Below are 14,542 nucleotides of genomic sequence, written 5' to 3' on the forward strand. Positions count from 1 at the left end.
ATTCTCCAGCCCAAGTCCGTGTTGACACACTCTCGTTTGCCCTTTTCAGGTGAACACAGGGCAAACGCGAGTGCGTGAACGGATAGCGTACAAGCAATCTCATTGGATAACAAGCTGTCAAAGTGCTTTTACAAGCTCTGATTGGCTGGTTTTGTGGGACAAACGTAACGCGTGAGCAGAACTGAGCGAGCGCAGAGGACGACTCGAGCGAGCGAGAGCTCGATGTTGAGCAAACGTGATGTTGAGCGAGGGAGGGAGGAGTATCGCGAGCGAGCGCGAGATGTTGAGCGAGAGAGGGCTATCCCGAGCGAGCAAAAAGGAATTTTGAGTGAGCAATTTCTTTTTCTGTGTTCAAACTCCATCGGCGCGCGCTCAAACTCTTATCATTACGCGCTCAATAGTTTTTTTCTTGCTCTCAAAATCTGTTTTCGCTCGCTCAGTTTGATTTTCTCCGCTCATTTTTTTTTTTCGCGCGCTCGTAATTGTGGCACAAATATAACGCCATATTACAGAAGCACACGCACACATTACTGGGCGTTGCATCACCTTAATCCAGGGGTGTCCAAACTTTTTGCAAAGGGGGCCAGATTTGGTGTGTTAAAAATGTAGGGGGGCCAACCTTGGCGGGCGTTCTTTACATATAACAGCAATTAATTTAAATACATTTCAGCGAGCCGTTCTGTGTTTCACATTTGCTTTTTTATTTTATTTTCAGCTATCTTAAGCATGTATTTTGGTTCATTTGAAACGTGCATATCAAAATTGAATTGACATTAAATATTGAACTTGAATATTCACTTAACTTCACTTTTTTTAACACTTTAATTAACTTTTTTGTAACAGTTGAACCGAAATAATTGTACTCTTGGGTGCAAATTACATTTGACACGTAAGAAAATATTTCACCATGTCAGTTTAATATTTATAAAAATTGTAAACACAACAACAGGGAAATGAACAAGTAATGGCCATATCAACAAGTGCAGAGCTCATTTAAAATATGACATTAGTAACTATAAATGTTGATTGGATTTTTAAATGGTTATTATTCTGGAGTGAAAAGTTAAAAAAAAAACATTTTCAGACTGATCGTAAATAAAAAATGACTTGTCCGCATGAGTGTGATGGGTGAAACTGAGATCTGGAGTCCAGGACAAAGGCCAGGTGTGGCTCTATGGCAGTAGTATGGATGCGCAAGATGTCTTGTAAGTGAGAGTCTGATAGCCGTGTCCTCACACGGCTCTTATTTAAGTTCATAACCGAGAATGTCTTCTCACACAAATACGTCGACCCGAACAAGCTTAGCATTTTCTTACCAAATGCTCGAATCTCTAAGACTTGTCCTTATCCAGCTGTCGGTAAAAGTTGTAAAATATTGCTGCTGTGAGATTAAACTAGCTTCAAGATGTTTCAGTATCTCCCTGCGTTCATTACCTGTGATCTTGCCATATACGTCAGCATGTTTTGTTTGGTAATGTCGCTTCACATTGAACTCTTTAAAAACAGCCACCGTCTCTTTACAAATGAAGCAGACAAAGTTGTTCAGTATTTCAGCGAAGAAATAGTCCAATTTCCACTCATCCTTGAACCGTCGGCCCTCGCAGTCAACTTTCTTCCTTTTGTTGATTGTCGCCATTTTAGATAGTTAGGGGCTCATACAGTCAATTACTCATATACTAATTTGCTGTTCCCGATTGAGCCTATAGATGGCAGCAATTAGCACACGCACGTAACAGCGCTGCCCAATGTATTCATTCTCCATGCGGGCCAGACGCTTTTGATTTTTTGACAGAGGCTGAGGGCCGGATGGAAATTGACCACTGCCATAATCAGTGTACAGTATAGGCTATTTTACGGAGCATTTAAACATCAATAAAGTCATCAGCAATTCAAACTTATCACTGCACGTGGTACTGTCAAAACTTAAAAATAAAAGAAAATTTAAAATTATTTGTCTGCAAAGTTTGATCAAGTCCACCAAGAGCAGGCAAGCTTTAACAAGATGGCATGCGAAATTACAAATCACTGTTTAATATAATAACATCATTTTATTTATGTACAATTAATCAAATATAAATATTACAAAAACGTCTGAAGTCTAAAGTACTGTAGAAGATGTAGCCATGTTTACTTGAGATTTGTTGTTGTGGCTTTGAGGGTTTTTGTTGTTGTGTGGTTTGGTTTATGCTCCTTGATTCATGTTTGTTTCCCTCGGGTGTGCTTCACCTGCTGTGTCCTCGTTAGCATGATTTTGTCCACCTGTCCGTGTCTGTGTCTGCTCCTTTTGTGTCCACCTATCAGATTCCCCTGCCTCGTGTGCAAGTCCAACTGTTTTGTGTCTCCTAATTGTGTGCAGGCTATTTAAGCCCCAGTGATTCTCCATTTAGTTGTTGTGTCATTCTCTTTATGTTTGATTACCGTTCCGTCCGAGTTCTTCAGTCTTCATTCCGAGTATCTCCAGCCTGCCTCTCTTTGTGCCCCTAATGCCTTTCGTGAGTTGTTTCAGTTTCGAGTTTTCTGTATTTAATAAATACAAAAAACCATTGTGTTGATACTGTGTCGATATTGTTTCGTCAAATACTGACACCTGCTGGAGATTAAAAATCCCTACAGGCAACCCACTGCAAACTGAACTGACCAAGTGATAACAGGGGCGTCACTAGACCTAATAAATTAGAAAGTATGACAATCTTATAAAGTATTAAATATAATGGATGAGCTTATGTCAAATTTAATATACTGTAATATACTGTAAATATTTATAGCTAAATGTCAATTTGCCCAATGTAAGTCAATGGGATTTTTTGGAATAGAAAATGAGGATTTGTGGGAAAAGGATAAATATTTGGAATTAGAAAAACACTTGAAGTCCTCACGTGAATATGTAGAATAATATGAAATTGGAAATATTAAAATAGAAAAACAAATGTTGATCTGAGAAGTGATGAGAGTGTGAACGCTGTTAGGGGCCGAACCGCTGACCCTTCTCACATCAGCCCGGTACTTTAACCACCATACCAAACAGCCTGTTTATGAAACACAAATAAAATTCCAATTGACAATGAATGGGACTGTCCCCAATTGGGAATGACACAGATAAAATTCTCATTGACAACGAAAGGGCGTGTTCTCCATTGGAATGAATGTTGAAATGGTTCAAAAAATATGGAATTTTGGAAAAAATACACGCAATGAGTGAATTATGGGAATATTGGGAGTGAGAACGCGCTCACAAGGCAGTGAAGCAACTGCGTGATTTGGTTCATTTCAGCGGTTGCGTCACACTTCTTTAGAAACAGTTTGGCAGGTTTTTGCTGTGTCGACGCAGTTCAATGTGTTGGTCACGTGATTGTTTTTAATCAATACCGACGCGGGGTTGTTTCCTATGCTCGGCACACGCATCGGCGCATCGGTGTTGCTGGACCCATCACTACTTTGTATTATTTTGTTCTTGTGGATCCAGTCTCAGTTTGATATTAAATATTTCAAAATTTGAGCATCTACCTCCATGCCTTCTGCAGTTTTCTCCACACTTCCACTCACCATGCCATGTCATGACAAGATTTCTACAGTCTTAGAACACTCATCTGTATGCATCAGATGGGATACATGTGTATCCAGTAAGTTTTGACGTCATGCGAAGCGAAATTTTGCCTTTCGCGTGAAGTTAATTTTTTTTTTTACTTTTTTCGCGTCGCGACAGCCAATCAACTTCAGGAACATTCAACGTCTCAAGCAGGGGGCAGAAATGAATCACGGTGGCTGCTTTGCAGGCACTGGGAGCTATCCAACACAGCCAGCTGAGCTTTCAATACATAACGGAGCCAAGCAAGAGCACTCACCTGGCTTGTAGAAAGGCGGAAACAAGAACTTGGGACAGCTGGTATGTGCAGCGTTTGCTTCCTTTTTTAACAGCTGTTGAACCGGTGTTACTGTGCTAAGCTAACGATAGTGCAGCATTGTCTGCTCAGTATTTAGTGCCGTATAGGCCACTTGATTGAGACATTGAAACTTTTTTTTGAGGGGGGCAGACAAATATTGCCATAAAGCGAGGGACACACAGTGTAAAAAAAAAAAAAAAGAAGAAGAATAAAGGTGCTGTCGGTGAAAATATTGGCTCTGCCACATCCCAGAAAAGTGAAAGCTCTCGGCAATGCTCTTTCTTTCCGGGTCTACCGTAAAGTGCACAGCAAGTTCGCTCCATTCCCTTCTCCTCTCTTCGTGTGACAAAAAATACAACAGCGACAGAAAGCCCTACGAATGAGAGTAGCGACACAAATTTTCGTGTTCAGTGTGCACGCAGCATTAGGCACATAACTGCTCCAGGTGCATTTAGACCCAGTTCTGTTTATGTCCTGAGGTTCGGGCAGAGCATGATTTTGAAACTCAATTGACACACACAAGGCCCTATGTCTCCATGTGCAATTAACCCAGGTATACCATTTTTTTCCTGCCAAAGCTCAATGCCAGAGGAGGAAGCTAAATTGGTTCACTCACTTGACGCGTGCATGCCAATTGCTGCCAGTTGGACAAAGACCGGGTTCACACTGCAGCCTGAAGTGACCCAATTCCAAAATCCCCCACCCATCTGACAAAGATCTGGACTTGTGATGGCAGTGTGAAATACACAGATCCGATTTGTTTTCAATTGCACCCCAGGCCACCTGGGTATGTGATGCTAAATCTTATATGTAGTTGATCCTTTGACATACTACTTCAGTTTGAATGGTCAGGTCACGTTCATCCAACTCTTAAGTAAATGGACTTAAATTGCCTCTTGTTCAACCTTTGGTACTCAATATGCTTTACACTAACTAGTCCTTTACCTGCTGATGACACCGAATCAGGAGCAACTGGGGTTTCTGTGTCTAGCTCAAGGACACTTCGACATGGTCAAAATGGCTGGGAACCAGCCTTTTCAGGATGAGCAAACTCTGTCCAGCCTGTAACAAGTGACAAACGTCATAATTCTGCGCTAAAAAAAAAAAAAGACGGGAGCAGATTGGAAAAATAAACAATAGTGGACAAGGCGATGAAAACTCAATGAATAAAGAGCAAGGTGTATTTGGTCTCTTGCTTGCTCATAGCGAGTGAGCTGCTTGCTCAGAACAAGTGAGTGACATTGCTGGCACTGCAAAAAATGCCATGAAAAAAAACCCTCACCCTTCCCCTCCAAAATTTCCTCCTTAAATTTAACAGATTGAAAATATCCTGGCTTCACTATGACAAGCATTTCAACATTGGCAGGTACTTCCACCTTAACCTAAACACCTTAAGTACACCCGCTGTCTGTGATGTCTTGGTATCATTAATGTGCATGCCGGACAGTTTGGGGCTGTTTAGCAAGCAAACACAGGTCATATTTATTTTGAAATGTGAATGACCTCAGGAAAAAAATTGGATTTCACTGTAATTTGAAATTGAGCATTAAGTCCTACAGTGTGAACCTGGCCTTATAGTCTCAATTCAACTGTTTCCTCCCCAAGCTCCATGCAGGGGAAGAAGCCCTAGTTTTGGACTTGCGTCAGCCCATTGTCTCAAGTCTCATAAAATCCAATGGGGACCCCTTCATTCTGCTGGAGGACTTCAGTGCTCACGTGGGCAACAACAGCGAGACCAGGAGGGGCATGACTGGGAGATCTCCCCGGCTCACCCCCAGTTTCCTTCTTGTTAGCCTCCGCATACTCCGGTTTCCTACCAAATCCCCAAAAACATCAATCAATAAATCAATCAAAAATATTTGTATAGCCCTAAATCACCAAAGTCTCAAAGGGCTTCACAGATGAAAAGAAGTCATGTCGAGACTTCTTTCGAAAAAAGAAGTCGTACAGAGACATCTTTTCCATGTAAGGTACACAACAGCATCCCCTGTCAAAGCTCCCAGAAGGGGAAGGAAAAAGTCAAAAACCCCAATTAGGGGAAAATCAGAAACCTCCAGAAGGGACCACAGGTGGGAGGAGCCCCCTTCCAGGCCCACAGGTTAAAGTGGATGCTGCATGTACCAAATACAGACAAATAGATACAAATTTCAGACAAGTACAGGTAAACAATATAGATTACAGAAAACATATTGTGCTATATGGTGCAATGATGTCTTAACAGCAGGCAAAGCCATTGGGCAGAAACCTTCCCATAGTCCAACCAAGTGGATCGCAGACGGCCGATCTCCTAACCCGCAATGGTCCATCAGCGCGGGGCCAAATGGAGGCGGTCAAGTCAACCTTCACCATCTAGCTAGCACCCTCTCCGAGCTGGAGGAAGGGGGCAGGAAAAAAGAAAAAAAAGAAAAAAGCTGCAGACAGGCCCATTAAGTAAGTGCTTTTGAGTATAAATGTGTTTTTAGTCGGGATTTAAAGATTTCTACTGAGGTGGCTGAGCAAACTTCCATAGGTAGGGCATTCCATAGTACTGGCGTCCGAATGGAAAATGCCCTTGATCCCGCGGACTTCTTTTTAGCCCGTGGAGCCGATAGCATACCTACATTTTGTGACCGAAGTTGTCAGGTAGGAACATCTGGTGATGCTAAGTCGACGAGAAAGGAAGGAGCTAAACCGTGTAAAATTTTATAAGTAATTAACAACACCTTAAAATCACATCTCATGTGTATTGGAAGCCAATGCAGGTCAGCTAGAATCAGAGTAATATGATCGAACTTTATCGTCCTTGTCAATAGTCTCGCTGCTGCATTCTGTACAGACTGCAGGCTTTTGATGCACGACATGGGGAGTCCAAAAAACAAAATGTTACAATAGTCTAGGCGCGACATAACAAATGCATGAATTAATGTTTCAGCATTGCTAGGAGAAAGAATAGGGCGAATTTTAGCTATATTGCAAAGGTGAAAAAAAACGCCGTTCTTGTCATGTTATTAATATGTGTCCAAAAAGAGAGAGTTGAGTCAAATATCACGCCGAGATTTTTTGCAAAACTACTTTGGGAAATAGTGCCGTTATCCAGGTGCAACGTGGTATTCTTAATCAAGTGCTGATGATGAGCAGGGCCAATAATTAACATCTCTGTTTTATTAGGGTTAAAAAGCAGAAAATTGGAAGACATCCATTGTTTAATCTCGGCAAGGCAGGCCTCCAGTTTACAGCACTTGCATGGATCTGTTATTTTTAAAGGCATCTACAGTTGGGTATCATCAGCATAGCAATGAAAACTAATAGCATGTTTATGTATAATATCGCCAAGAGGAATCGTGTAGATGTTGAACAGTAAGGGACCAAGTACTGACCCCTGCGGGACACCACATGAAACAGAGAAAGATTCAGAGATCGCATTGCCATAAGACACTATGCGTTCCTCTCAGGATGTAAGATCTGAACCAAGAAAGTGCTGATACCAACACATCATTTAAGACGTTCTATAAGAATATGATGATCAATAGTGTCAAATGTGGCACTAAGGTCAAGCAATAGTAAGATTGATGAGATGTTGGAATCCATGGCTAAGAGAAGATCATTCGTCACTTTTACAAGGGCTTTCTCAGTTAAGTGGTTGGCCCTAAAACCTGACTGAAGGAGTTCAAATCTATTGTTATCTGTCATGAAATCGCTAAAATGTTGTGCTACAACTTTCTCAAGAATTTTGGCAATAAACGGAAGATGTGACATTGGTCTATAATTAAAACGATTTTCAGGATCTCGTGAGGATTCTTAAGTAATGGTTGAACGACGGCCGTTTTAAAAGCTTCAGGTACAATGCCAGAGGAGAGTGAGCGATTGATACTATTCAAGACAGATGACCGTAAGACCGGTATTAAGTCTTTAACGAGTTTGCCTGGAAGCGGGTCGAACATGCAGGACGTCGGCTTTGCTGCATTAACCAGGTGTGTAAGACACTCCGGGGATACTAAATCAAACTGGGACAGAGTAACCAGACTTTCTTTAGCCTGATTGTCCGAACTAGCATCAACAATCACAGCCGAGGGGGGAAGTGGCGCTGCTTTTTTTATTTCGTCCCTTATTAGCTGAATCCGCAGAGTAAAGAATTGCATGAAATCGTGTGCTGAATGAAGGGAACTATGATTAATCTGCTGCTGTTGCGTTAGCTGTGCTAACGTATCAAATATTTTGGGTTGTTTTTTATTAAGACATCATTTGGAAAAGTAATTTGTTTTTGCTAACCTTAGAGCCTCTTTATATTTTAGCAAGCTATCGCACCAGGCCTGATGGAAAACCTCGACTTTAGTTGTTCACCATTTACGCTCAAGTTGTCTACTTAACAATTTATACGTACGTGTTTTATTCGTAAACCACGGAGTGTGCCGCTTCGGACGAGTTTTAAGTTTCAACGGCGCAAAAGAGTTTAGGGAATTTTAAAGAACCGCATTAAAATAGTTTGTGAGCTTATTGACTGAACCAATAAAAGACGGAAAGGCAGCTGTTGCGAAAGGCAGTAGTTCAGAAAGTGCAGCTGCGGTTGATGAGTTAATATCACAGCTCTTAAAGCCTTGGTTGTTGTCAATAAGACCACACTAAGCTAGGACTTCAAATGTTATAAGATAATGATCAGACCTAACGTTAGTATACGGCAAAATTGTGACATTTGAGGCAGTTAGGCCACAGGTTAACACCAATTCTAAGATATTACCATTCCGGTGTGTCACTGCTTCTATTATTTGTGTAAAACCAAATGCATTGATTATTGCTTGAAATGCTAGTCAGTGCCTCCAATGGGGAGTTCATATGAATATTGAAGTTACCCATAATTAATATATTCTCTGTATGAGTTATTAAATCAGCCATAAGTTCAGGGAATTCATCTAAGAATCCAGAGTGTGGACCGGGAGGACTTTCCTTAATCAACACCACCTCAGCAGAAAACTAGGGGATTCAGCATTAGGTATTGAAACAGTGTGTGGATTGCAGTGACCTAGACTAAGTATGCTATGTGTGTTGTAGTAGTTGCCTTATTTTTTTTTTTTTTAAATCTGATGGTGCGCCTTATAATCAAGTGTGCCTTATATATGGATCAATATTGAGATTGGGATTCGTAGATGGGGAATGAACTGATAAAGTAAGCTTTACCTGCTTCTTTTGTGTGTTTACAGTTGAACAAGGTTGGTCATATTGACATTCAGTTATTATGCTATTGAGAGTTTAGAGTTATTATTGAGTTATTATTATTACTTTGAGTATTACTATATTGTGATTGACAGTTTTAAAATATGTCATTAATTGAGGGTGCGCCTTATATATGGAAAAGGTTTTAAAATATGTCATTAATTGAGGGTAATACGGTAATCGTGTGTCTAGTTATCGAATTATATTACATGAGGGGAGGCACTTCTCCAGAGGCTTCTATGTTTGTGAAAGCTATGGACAACAGTAAATGCAGCTCCTCCTGCTGTCCGTAATGAAAACGGTCTAATTCTTACACAGTGTCCTTTTAAGTCACGTTTAGAATCAGCAGCATGATGACCGGAGATTACTATTTATCAGCGTGATGGGGTCACGAAGATGCTAGTCTGCTATTGGTCGGCAAACAGGGGCACGAACAAAGATAGCTGCCTAAAGACTTGATCTTGTGTGAGCGTGCTTTAATATCATATTTATTATGCATTTTAGTGCTTAATTCAAACTTGAATTATCCATGAGTCCCACGATTGCTATTGATGTTAAAGAGAGAAGTAAGAAGATGGTATATGGAAACAAAGCTGGAGATAATCAAGAAATATGAAGAAAGCTAAGCTAGCCTAGCCTAGGCTACCCTTACTAGGGAATATGGCCATAACAACCGTCACTCAAAGGTAAATACATTCTTGATATATTTTTTATTTATGATGTTATTTAATTGTATGCATGTATATTTTATATAAGTAGCACTTACAACACGATTTTGATACCAATTTTTAACATGTAGATATCATTTTTATGATTTTTACCTGGGGTTTTACATGCATTAGCTAATTAACAGGGGTTTGGCTTGCCACCCCATGGCGAATTCGCGTTACAATCCCAACCGTGGAACAGATTAATCTCATGAACTGGGGGCCTACTGTAATATTTTATTATAGTGACTAGATTTTAAAGTATTGCTTCAACAATATTGCTGTGCACGTTGGGACTATCTGAGTTGAAGCAATGTGTTGATGGAGACAAGGGAGAAGCACCTTAATTTTCTGGAATCAAACACAAAAGCACACCACACAGCTGTGGAATACTCCTTTCAAACGGTCAATCTGTGTGTCAATCCTGCCCGCCACGCCTCTCAATCCTTCCTCACTCTTATTCCTCTCGTTTCATCCATTCCAAGATGCATTACCTCACACCACATTAAACAGAGCCAGAGCAGTTTCACCTGGGGGAATTTTCAAGTATACAGTTTTAGCAAGTATGAGGGTATATTAGAAAAAACAACACCTCTTTGAATATTTCTATCGAAATATCACAATACAGTGGTACCTCGGTACTCGACCGCCTCTATACTCGACCAAATCGGTGCTCGACCAAAAAATTCAAGTAGGTAATGCATCGGACCTCGAACAGATTTTCGGTTCTCGACTAGCCGAGCCGAGCCGAGCCGAGCCGAGCCGAGCCGACCCGAACGCGCTCCTCGGCCCTTCTCGGCCAGCGGGTAAGCGCCAGTTCAACTCAGACCGCCAGCGGAGTAAGACGTTTGTTCGAGTATTTCTTCCCGGATTTAAACTTTTTCGTGTTGCTCTAGCCCTTAATAATGGGTCCAAAGAAAGACAGTGATAAGGGGAAGGCAAAGAGGAAAACAATGAGGACCACTATTGAACCGAAGAAGGAAATTATAGCAAAATATGAACGCGGTGTATCTCGCGTCGCAGTTAGCTAGCGTCATCATGGAAGGAGTAACTCCCTCCCGTCCTCTCCACATCCATTCCTGTATGCCATCAACCACTCTCCAAAACGTAAGTAAATTATACAAAATGGTTTATAATGCTTTATTTATCTTTATCTTTATCTTTATCTTTATCTTTATCTTTATCATGTACTGCTTGTGCACATTTACTTGTGCACACATACTTTCCATTATTTCTTATGGGAAAAATGGTTTCGGTGTTCGAACAAATCGGTGCTCGACCACCACCTCAGAACGGATTATGGTCGAGTACCGAGGTACCACTGTATGAAGTAATGGGTGGAAAATGTAAAATGTAAACTTAATAATTCCCTGTTTTGTTCATTGAATCTAAATAACTTAATAAGCAAATTCAACCCACGATATTATAAACCATAATAAAATGTGTACACATCATTTGCAAAAAAAAATGAAAAAACAAAAACATAACTCACAATGTTTTCACTGATTGATCATCATTTGTGTTATTTCACCCCTTTCTATCCCCTCGGGGTAATACATACAATATATCAAATATATTTTGGCCTCATAATATAATTGCGTAAGTCTTTTTTTTCTTCCTGTGTCCTTGGCCAATCACAACACAAACCAAAAAACACAATCTACCTTGGACATTGAGTCCGAGTGGACCCATTTCTGCGCCTCCATTGTCGAGATGGCTGATCAGAGTTGTGGCCGTAAGGTGGTTGGTGCCTGTCGGGGCGGCAATCCCTGAACCCGTGGGTGGATACCAGCAGTAAGGGATGCCGTCAAGCTGAATAAGAAGTCCTATCTGGCCTTTTTGGCCTGTGGGACTCCGGAGGCAGCTGACAGGTACTGACTGACCAAGCGGAGTGTGGCTTTGACAGTCACCAACGCAAAAACTCTGGTGTGGGAGGAGTTCGGTGAGTCCAAGGAAATCGACTTATGTACCACCATCCGACGTCACAGGAGGGGAAAGCAGTGCACCATTAAAACTGTGTACAGTGGAGATGGGATGCTGCTTACCACAACTCGGGACATTGTGAACCGGTGGGCAGAGTACATCGAAGACCTCCTCAATTCCATCGACACCTTCTCCTCTGAGGATGCAGAGTTTGGAAGCTCCGAGGTGGTCTCTCCCTTCTCTTGGGCTAAAGGCTGTAGTTATGTCCTGACTGACATTCCTCTGCAACGTCGCGTGGTCATCGGGGACAGCACCTCTGGATTGGTAGACAGGGGTGGTGGGTCCCCTTTTTAAGAAGACTGGAGGGGTCACACTCAGCCTCCTCAGTAAAGTCTATTCAGGGGTGCTGGAGAGGAGGGTTTGTCAGGAAGTTGAAACATAGATTCAGGAGGACCAGTGTGGTTTTAGTCCCTGCCGTAGAACAGTGGACCAGCTCTACAGCCTCAGCAGGATCCTCAAATGTGCATGGGAGTCCACCCATCCAGTCTACATGTGTTCTCTGGACTTGGAAAAGGGGATCAACCGTGTCCCTCGAGGAGTTGTGTGTGTGTGTGTGTGTGTGTGTGTGTGGGGGGGGGGGGGGGGGGGGTGCTACTGTACGGGGTAGCAAACCCCTTACCACCAATGTCAAAGTTTGGGCCGCATTGCCAGTAGTAAGTCAAATCCATTTTCCAGTGAGGGTTGTACTCTGCCAAGGCTGCCCTTAGGCATTTATTCTGTTAATTACTTTTATGGACAGAATTTCTTGGCTCAGCCGAAGCATTGAAGGGGTCTGGTTTGGGGATCTTAGCAATGCTTCTCTGCTATTTTTTTATCCAATTTTGTTGCATGGTGTGTAATGAAGGTATTCTATTCTATTCTATTCTATTCTATTCTATTCTATTCTTACTGACTTGATGTACTTTATTGGACCAAATAAAAAGTGAAACGTTTTATGGAACTGGACTGTAAAGGTACAACAATTGTTTATCCTGATTATTGAATAGTGCTGTTTTATAGGGAACTAGTGGACAATTATACAGAGTATCAAGTACTTTATATTTATACTTGTTCCCAGAACTGTAGAATGTCTTGCGTGTAAAAAAAAACAAATAGCACCACTCGACTTTATGTTGTTCCAACAGGATTAGAAGGTTTTATAGAGGAGTGCAGGCAATATTACACTTCAAATGACTGTGGAAACTAAACTACTGTTAGGTTTGTTCTGTTTAACTTCTGTGTCACTGTGATCCTGACTGAAAGATTGTCTTGCTCAATGTTTAAGTGTCAGTGTCATCCTTTACAATTTTGTTCATCACTTTTTAAAACCGTCCTTTGGCATACTATGAACATTTTACAATCTTGGAAAGAAAAGAAATGCAAAGAAATGGGGAAAGGCTTCAAAGCATGGTATTTTTTCACACGGGGGTATTTTTGCACATGCAGATTTTGTTGTTTTACTGTAATACTAATGATGATTACATTGAACTCTGCACATTTAGATTGAAACAGAAATCATCAAATTGTGTTGAATCGCAAATCAGTTCTGAATTGAGTCATAGATCCAAAAATCGGAATCAAATAAAATCGTGGGATGTTCAGATTTCCACCCGTAATTGATTCCATTGGCTGATGCATGTCATAGGATCCCGATGTTAACAACATTGTAAACAGAGGTGGGCAACTTACATTTGTTTTTTTTTTGCTGGTCTAACAGTCGTTTGTGTCCTGCCCCCCTTCTGTCATCGTTGGTCTTCCATTTTTTTCACACTGAAATTTGTTATTGTCAGTCCATCAGACAATAGCTGGCCCATCACCCTGTTGCTCTCTTGCATTGTTAACACCCCCCTTGCTCACGTTTGTCGTAAGCCCCAAAGAACTTTGGTAAACACCTACCCGACTTGTTTCGATTGTTCTACTTACACTCAAAATCAACCCAATTTGTTTAACTACAATGCTGCTCCACACTTAAAATATATCACAGTAAAATAAGTGAAGTAACACAACAAAGTAAACTGAGACACCAAACCCTAAACTGCAATAAGCCATCATATCAACTAAACTGCATGTCCACTGGGCGGCTCTATCATGCTTTGCATGAAATTCAAACTTTGGTTGTAGAGTGGGCCCCCGTGTTACGAACTTAATCCGTTCAGTGGCTAAGCTCGTAACTCAAATTGGCCGTATGACGGGCAATCCAAACCTATGTTAATTAGTGAATGCGTGCAACACGTGCAAAAACCTTAGGTAAAACTATCACGACTTTATACACATATTAAAAATTAGTAACATAATCTACTGTACAGTTAAATTAAAAAACGTAAAAATACAAAGGAAAAATGACATTTACCTTTGGGGCGACGTGACTTGAGCTGGTGGTGGGTGGAGGCGGCGGGGAGCAGAGACGGACCCGCAGAATTTATTTTATTTTTTTCCTAAACGAGAACTTTTCTTAAACGAGAACATATCACCGGCGATTTCCTTCTCTTTAATCTATAATAGAAGAAGCCTCTCCATTTTGTTGTTTACCGAGGTCAGTCCCCTGGCAAGGAAAGTCTTGCCCTTAGATTAGAAGATTGCCGAGAGGTTACGGCCACACTCACCAGCCAGGGTTACTATGCGTGCGCCTCCTTCATATTTTTTTATTATCTCCTGCTTCGTTTCTATTGTCATCATCCTCTTACTTCTTCCTTTACCGCCACTAGCAATTTTAGAAGCCATGTCTAACATATAAAGTTTGCAAAGTCTTCACAACACACCGACCAGCTCGTGCCATCAAGCTAGATGAGGGCGTTCGGCCAATAG

At 41.3% G+C, this 14,542-nt stretch overlaps 1 pseudogene; it reads right to left on the minus strand.

Moving 5' to 3' along the window:
* Positions 1 to 6,307: 6,307 nt before the first annotated feature.
* Positions 6,308 to 12,239, minus strand: LOC148425794 (uncharacterized; annotated as a pseudogene).
* Positions 12,240 to 14,542: the final 2,303 nt, after the last annotated feature.

Source organism: Hippichthys cyanospilos, chromosome 3 (assembly GCF_059441005.1).
Source record: "Hippichthys cyanospilos isolate Australia breed blue-spotted pipefish chromosome 3, RoL_Hcya_1.0, whole genome shotgun sequence".
In the NCBI taxonomy this organism is placed as follows: Eukaryota; Metazoa; Chordata; class Actinopteri; order Syngnathiformes; family Syngnathidae; genus Hippichthys; species Hippichthys cyanospilos.